Raw genomic sequence first — 6,453 nt, forward strand, 5'->3', positions numbered from 1 at the left:
AAAGTCAACATAATAGCCACGCGTCTCCCCTCATCCACCAAGCCAGTCATTTATTTATAGAAGGCTGTCAGGTTTGTCAGGCATGATCGCCTCTCCATAAATCCATATTGACCACTCTCAATCACTTGCTCATTCTTAATATTTTTGGAAATGGCTTCCAGAAAGATTTGCTCCATCACCTTCCTAGGAATCAAGGTGAGGCTGATCAGTCTGTAGTTCCTTGGGTCATCCTCCTTGTTCTTCGTGAAGGCAGGATTGACATTTGCCTTTTGCAGTCCTCAGGAACCTCCTCTGATCATCATGACCTTTCAAAGACAACAGACTGCTCTTGCAATTATATCAGGCAGCTCCCTCAGCACTTATGTGTGCATGTCATCAGGTCCCGTAGACTTCTGTATGTTCAACCTAAGCCTTTTGTAACTGGATCATCCCCTACAAATGTAAATCTTCCTTGGTTCAGCCACTGGTGTCAGGGACCTGGCTTTCCTGAAGGCAGGTCTTATGGTAAAAAGGAGGTTAAAAAAAAGCATTGAGCACATTGAGTTTTCCAGGTTCTTTGTCACCACATCCCCTGCTCCATTCAGCAATGGCCCAACATTTTTCCCAGTGTTCCTACTGCTCATGATATGCCTATAGAAACAGTTCTTGTTGCCCTTCATATCCTGTTAAATTTAACACTGGATGAGGTCTGGCTTTCCTTACCCCATACATGTGCAATTGGGTAGTGCTTTCTACAAACCTTCTGGGTGGGCCTGACCTGCTTCCACATATTGCTAAATGCCAGTTTTCAGCTTTTACTCAAATACATAGTTTTCTATTCTTGTCAAGATCTATAAGATTCTTTTTCTTTTACACATACAATTTATGGTATAAGGTTATAATATTTCTCTTCTGAAAAACATTCAACTTGCATCTAGAGAACTCTGACTGTGCATTCACAGAATACAAAGCACGAATCAGTCTCACATTTTTTTCATAGAACTCCAAGAATGGCAGCTGTATGTCTTCAAATGATTCTTTACAAGACATAGCCAGGGTTTTAAGTCTTGTGGTCATGGGCCATAAATGCCTGCTAAGGACAAGGCAAGATATAGACATCAACAGACAAATGCATTACAAACAAAATGAGATATATTTGACCAGCAGGAAGCTCAATACACAAATACCCTAGGGGCTGTCAAGATTTTTGTAGGCATCAAATAAAGCAAGACCTAGAAGGCAGTACTTAAGAAGGAAATTACAGGATGACTTTGTGCAAAAGCTTATGGTTGTTTTCCTTGGGAGTAAATGGCACCATGAATATATAAAAATATCTAGATCCCCAGTGGTACACAGGCACTGTATGAGGTGACTCAGTCCGTAGTGGGCTAGAATTTCAGTCCAAATCTGGGCTAGAATTACTTAGTTTATCATTTAACACATGTAAGTGATGCCTAAAATGGTGGAGGGTGGAAGAAGGGGCTATGCATGAATATATCACAGGGACAGGCATTTGAAGCGGCTCCTTTATGGTAAGACATATTCTGCATTCCCGTCTGGCTATAAAATCATCTGCTCCAGAGAATATACTCTCTATGGCCCTGCTGTGAAAAGATAGCATTAAATTAGGCAAAGCAGCTACAAGTTAGCTTGAATTAGGTGTAGTAAATGTTATGAAACTGGGCATCTGTAAGTCTGTTAAAAAAAAAAAAGAAACCTCAGGGATGATAGTAGCAACAACAATAATTAAGGAATACTGTTTCTTATGTAAAAGGGGCATCAGAATCCTCACTTCCATTTTACAGCAAGACAGGCTGAGGTATCAAGAGGTAAAGGAATTCATCTGAGCTCACTCACAAGGTAAGTGGCAGGGCAGAGAATGGATATCCCACTCTCTGAGTTAGTGTCCTGTTCACAAGACCATCTGATACTGGCAAACTGCAAAAGGGAGAGTAAGCAAAAATGGAGACTATAGCCAGGGAATTCCAATTATTACTGTGAAGACAACAGGGAGGAAACATTTTCTGCAAAGTCAAGTGACAACTTACGTTCATGTCACTTAGACTTTGGAAAGATCTCCTATCATGGGTCCTTGGAGAATCATCCTCAGAAATACTCAAGAGCAAGATGACATAGATGGGGATACAACATGCAATGATCAATGCTGCCTTCCAGTGATTAAACACAAAAACTTCATGTCTGGCTCCAACACATCTTGATCTAAATATCTTTTCACTCTACCAAATATACCTTTGGACTTAAACATTTGTATTTACAACTTAACTTTTTTCTTTATTGACATTCACTACCCATTGTAAACTTTGGTCTTTCAAGAGGATTCTGTGTAAGCTTTCAAACTATTCTTAGCACATATCAGTGCATAACCACATGGAAGGTGCATGGGAATGGTTCAAAGCTGTGTCAGGGGAAGTTCAGACTTTGCATTAGGAAACACTCCTGTACTGACAAAGTGGCTAAACACTGGAACAGGTTTTCTAGAGAGGCAATCTATGTCCTGAGCCTGTCAGTGTTAACACCACCTGGACAATGCTCTTAACAATGTGCATTAACTTTTGGTGATCCCTGAAGTGGTCAAGCAGTTGGACTATATGATAGCTGTATGTCCCTTCCAAATGAAATATTCTATTCTATTCTAAACTGGCCCCTTTTATAGTAGTCCAGAAGCATAAAAGAAGGAAGACAGGAGGGATGGAAACATGCTCTCTTTCTACAAACCAGCTTGGGCCCAGAAGAAATCTAGCCCTATCTACAAAGCATTGTGTCCAAATGATTCCACTATCTACTCTACAGACCCAGTCTACTCGACATGGGTCTTCAGCCTTAAATTTTGGCCCATCAAGCAGAGGTACAAAACCCTGCTGTGCTAAAAGAAGTCCATCTTTGGATGGCAAGAAGGCAGTAAGAAAATGTAACAAGACGGTTCCTCAGCTGGAAAATCTGAACAGCTCTGTCCTGTGCTGCTCAAGTCTCCACAAGTTTCCATCTCTCCCTTGTGTTTCATTTCACAACAGAGGTATGTTCCTAATGACACACACTAATTCTGGTAGCAACACAATATCATGTTGATTTAAGGATGGAGAAAGCTCTAGTGAGAGACACTGCTCAAATTAACTGCCAAAAACCAAATACCTACAGTCCACTCTAAGGCTGCCCTTGGTTCCTTCACAGGTCCATTGGAGACTGCAATGTTGACAGAATGCACAGGAGCCAAGTGCTGGAGGCCTGACCTGGAGATTGCTTTCCTGCATATTGAAAAAAAACAAAAACAAACAAACATATAAATGGAGTGTATATCCAATATAATTAGCCAGTATAATTATCCACCCCACCCTTCTCCAGAAATCAGAAGAGTTAGTACAGCATCTAATTTCAGCTTGGGTGAAATGGTGCTTGAATGGCATCTCCAGCTAAAGCAGTTTAGGAAAAGAATAAAGTAATCTGATCACTGAAAAATACTGTTTAATGAAGATCAGTTACTCATCTGGCACTAAGCTGAAATATCAAATCCAGTGGACTCCATATGGTTCTGTCTGCCAGTTTCAGTGGAGCCCTCATTTGTTACACCTATTCCTTACTTACCAGCTGAACCTGCTGAATCAATTTATACATAATTCCAAATAGCCTTTATTGTAGGAATGAAATATGAGCTTATATGAAGAGCTCAACATCTGTTGCCTTTACTTAGTTTATAGGCTGGGAAAAGTCATCCATTCAGTATCCGACTACAAGAAAACATGGTGATACCATGTAGTCAGGAAGCGGAGTCATACACTGATACCTTTTTTGATCATATCAGCAGCCCTCAAGGTATTACAGCTTCTTTCACTTATATTTCTATTGTTTTTGATTCAAAGTCATTCTAACAGCTCTTGAGGCACAGATATGGCCTCCTTCAATTCACAGATGGTGACAAGAAACCCTCCTGGAGCTGCATGAGTGCTGAGGATATATCCACTGCCTGTTTCCCTAGAGGCACACAGTCCTGCCATATCCACCTGGAATAGCGAGCCATCAGGCAGAAGCACAGTACACTGCTGATATAACGCTCAGTTGCACTCAGACAACAGGTTTCATAAAGCTTCATAACATTATTGCGTTGCATATTTTAGCACTTGATGGTGGTGGCTGAAGTGATCTCACAGTTTCAGCTGCAATGATTCAGAAGAGGACAAAAACATCTGAAGGAGAGATCTCCTTTTGTAAGCCAAATACACTCGTCCCCCACAAAGCAAAATGACAGTCTGTTTGTGTAAAGTGAATTTTTGTGATACCACTCCCACAGTGCGACAGCTATTTATAGCATCTCCTAATCTTACCACTGTCCCAAGGCAATAAAGGTCAATTGAGCCAGTGATGACAATCCAGGTCAGCCATATGCTAAATAAATCTTTTCATTGTCCTGAAAATATACAGTGCAATATTTTGCACATTAAATGAGCTTGGAAACCTCACTGCTCACTGTGCACGTCTGGAAAAAACAAGTGGGCCGAATCAGAATCTCTTAAATTCCCTTTCTTGTGGGTAGCATGAACAACTCAGAACATTAACATCAGCCTCTGATCATCTAATGCCCCCTTTCCACTTAATGTGGGCAAGACACTGACATTAAGGTTTTTTCCAAAATATTTTGCATCTGACAAAAACTTGTTAGAGGGAAGGAGCCCAAGGAAAAGATTTGCATTACTAGGCAATATATGACAACTGAACAATTTAGCAAGAAAGATTTTATGCCATGTATGTCAGTACAACAAAAACTACATACCTCAATGACAGGATTAAGGCCTTAAAGAAATAAACCACAAGAAACTACACTCTCTCTCTCTCTCCCTCTCTCTCTATATATATATTTCCAGAAAACTGTCCAATGTTTGGCAGTTTTCTTCCATGTTGTTTTGGGTATCAATTTAGTTATTAGTTCTTCTTCAGCACAAGAGTACATTCTGTGCCTATTCATGGTTTTTAATGTGGTAATTTGTTTTGGTGGAAGTGGGGCAGTACCATATTTTCCACTCTGCGTCACTGACAGCAATAAACCTACCTAGTCCTGCCCTCATAACAGAGGAAGGTAGCACCCACTTTGTGCACAGTAGTTCTTAAGCAAAGGTGGCTGAATAATAAAGCATTAGCAATTTATCATTTGGTAAGAAATGCCAACATTTTCAGCCAACGTGGCTTACAGTCTATTACTTGTTAAGCAATACAGTCTGTAAAGTTGCATGCATTCACTAAGCAAATTTACTAAAGCAAAGTCTAATGATGAGTACTCCCAAGACCAAATTTATCTGACCAGTCTTCAGACAAGGCTTCTAGCTGGAAGGAAAATTCAGCAGAGACTTAAAAGGTAAATATGCCTAATGTATGGCTACAGACATCTCAGCATCAAGCCTTGGATACAATTTCAAGTCAGACTGGAGATGTGCAAGCCTCCTGCAGCAGAACCTAAGACTTGGCCCACATTCCTTCAAAAGCAAGCTGAGGCTGATGAGCCTTTTGGGGGAGGCTTGGCACTGTTTTGTGCCAACAGCCTGCCCTTCCTCTGCATGCCAAGCTGGAAGCTGGATTTATGGCTTTGTCTGAAACACAGACATGACAATAATGCCCTTTTTTCAGGTTTGTTTTAATGTAAAAACCTTAAAATGACCTCAGGGATTGGAAATTTGCATGAACCAGCCAGAAGTTACCCTTAGGCCCAGGGACAAGCTAAAAATGTCTACTTCTACACAGCTTCTTATCAGAACTTTGTCTCAGAACAAAGAGAGACAGTGTCAAAACACACCGTGTGCACTGCAGAAGCCTTTCCCATTAAAAAAAAAAAAGGAGGTCAGGCTGAAGAGCAAACACATGGCCTTCTAAAAAGTGTAAGGCAGATGAGAGAGGGGAAAATGGGGGGAAGGGAAGGTAGCACAAATCTGATAACAGAACAGATGCTGAGTATCCAGGTGATCATACGTCATATTACTTTAACTAGCAGATTACACCACCTGGCACTTTTCCAGTCGCAAGGTAACACCAGTGGCTTTTACTTATCTTTCCCAGCAATTTCATCTCCACTGTTCTGAGTGCATGAATGAAAACACAGGCTTGACAGGCAGCCTTTCCCATAGAAGAAAAAGGAATCGCTCTTCCCCTGATAAGAGACAGCCCTAATAAGTGAAACGGTGCTTTCATGATATATTCTATTCTTCAGACTACAAATCCATAACTTCGTTAGAATGGGCACACCAGCCAGCTTACTGATGTAGCAACCAACAAGGAAATGCCACATGATAAGTAGTGAGTTGTATTTTGATAATTACTTTTTCATTTCCAGTAATTTTTAGATGTTATTATCAACTTAGCTGACAAACCACCATTATGAACAAGCATGGGTGCACATACAAGTGTATGCTATTAAATATACAACAAACAAAAAGATCTGATACTAATTTCACAGTTGATATCATTAAGGACATT

This window comes from Nestor notabilis, unplaced genomic scaffold (assembly GCF_000696875.1).
Source record: "Nestor notabilis isolate BGI_N333 unplaced genomic scaffold, ASM69687v1 scaffold6211, whole genome shotgun sequence".
In the NCBI taxonomy this organism is placed as follows: domain Eukaryota; kingdom Metazoa; phylum Chordata; class Aves; order Psittaciformes; family Psittacidae; genus Nestor; species Nestor notabilis.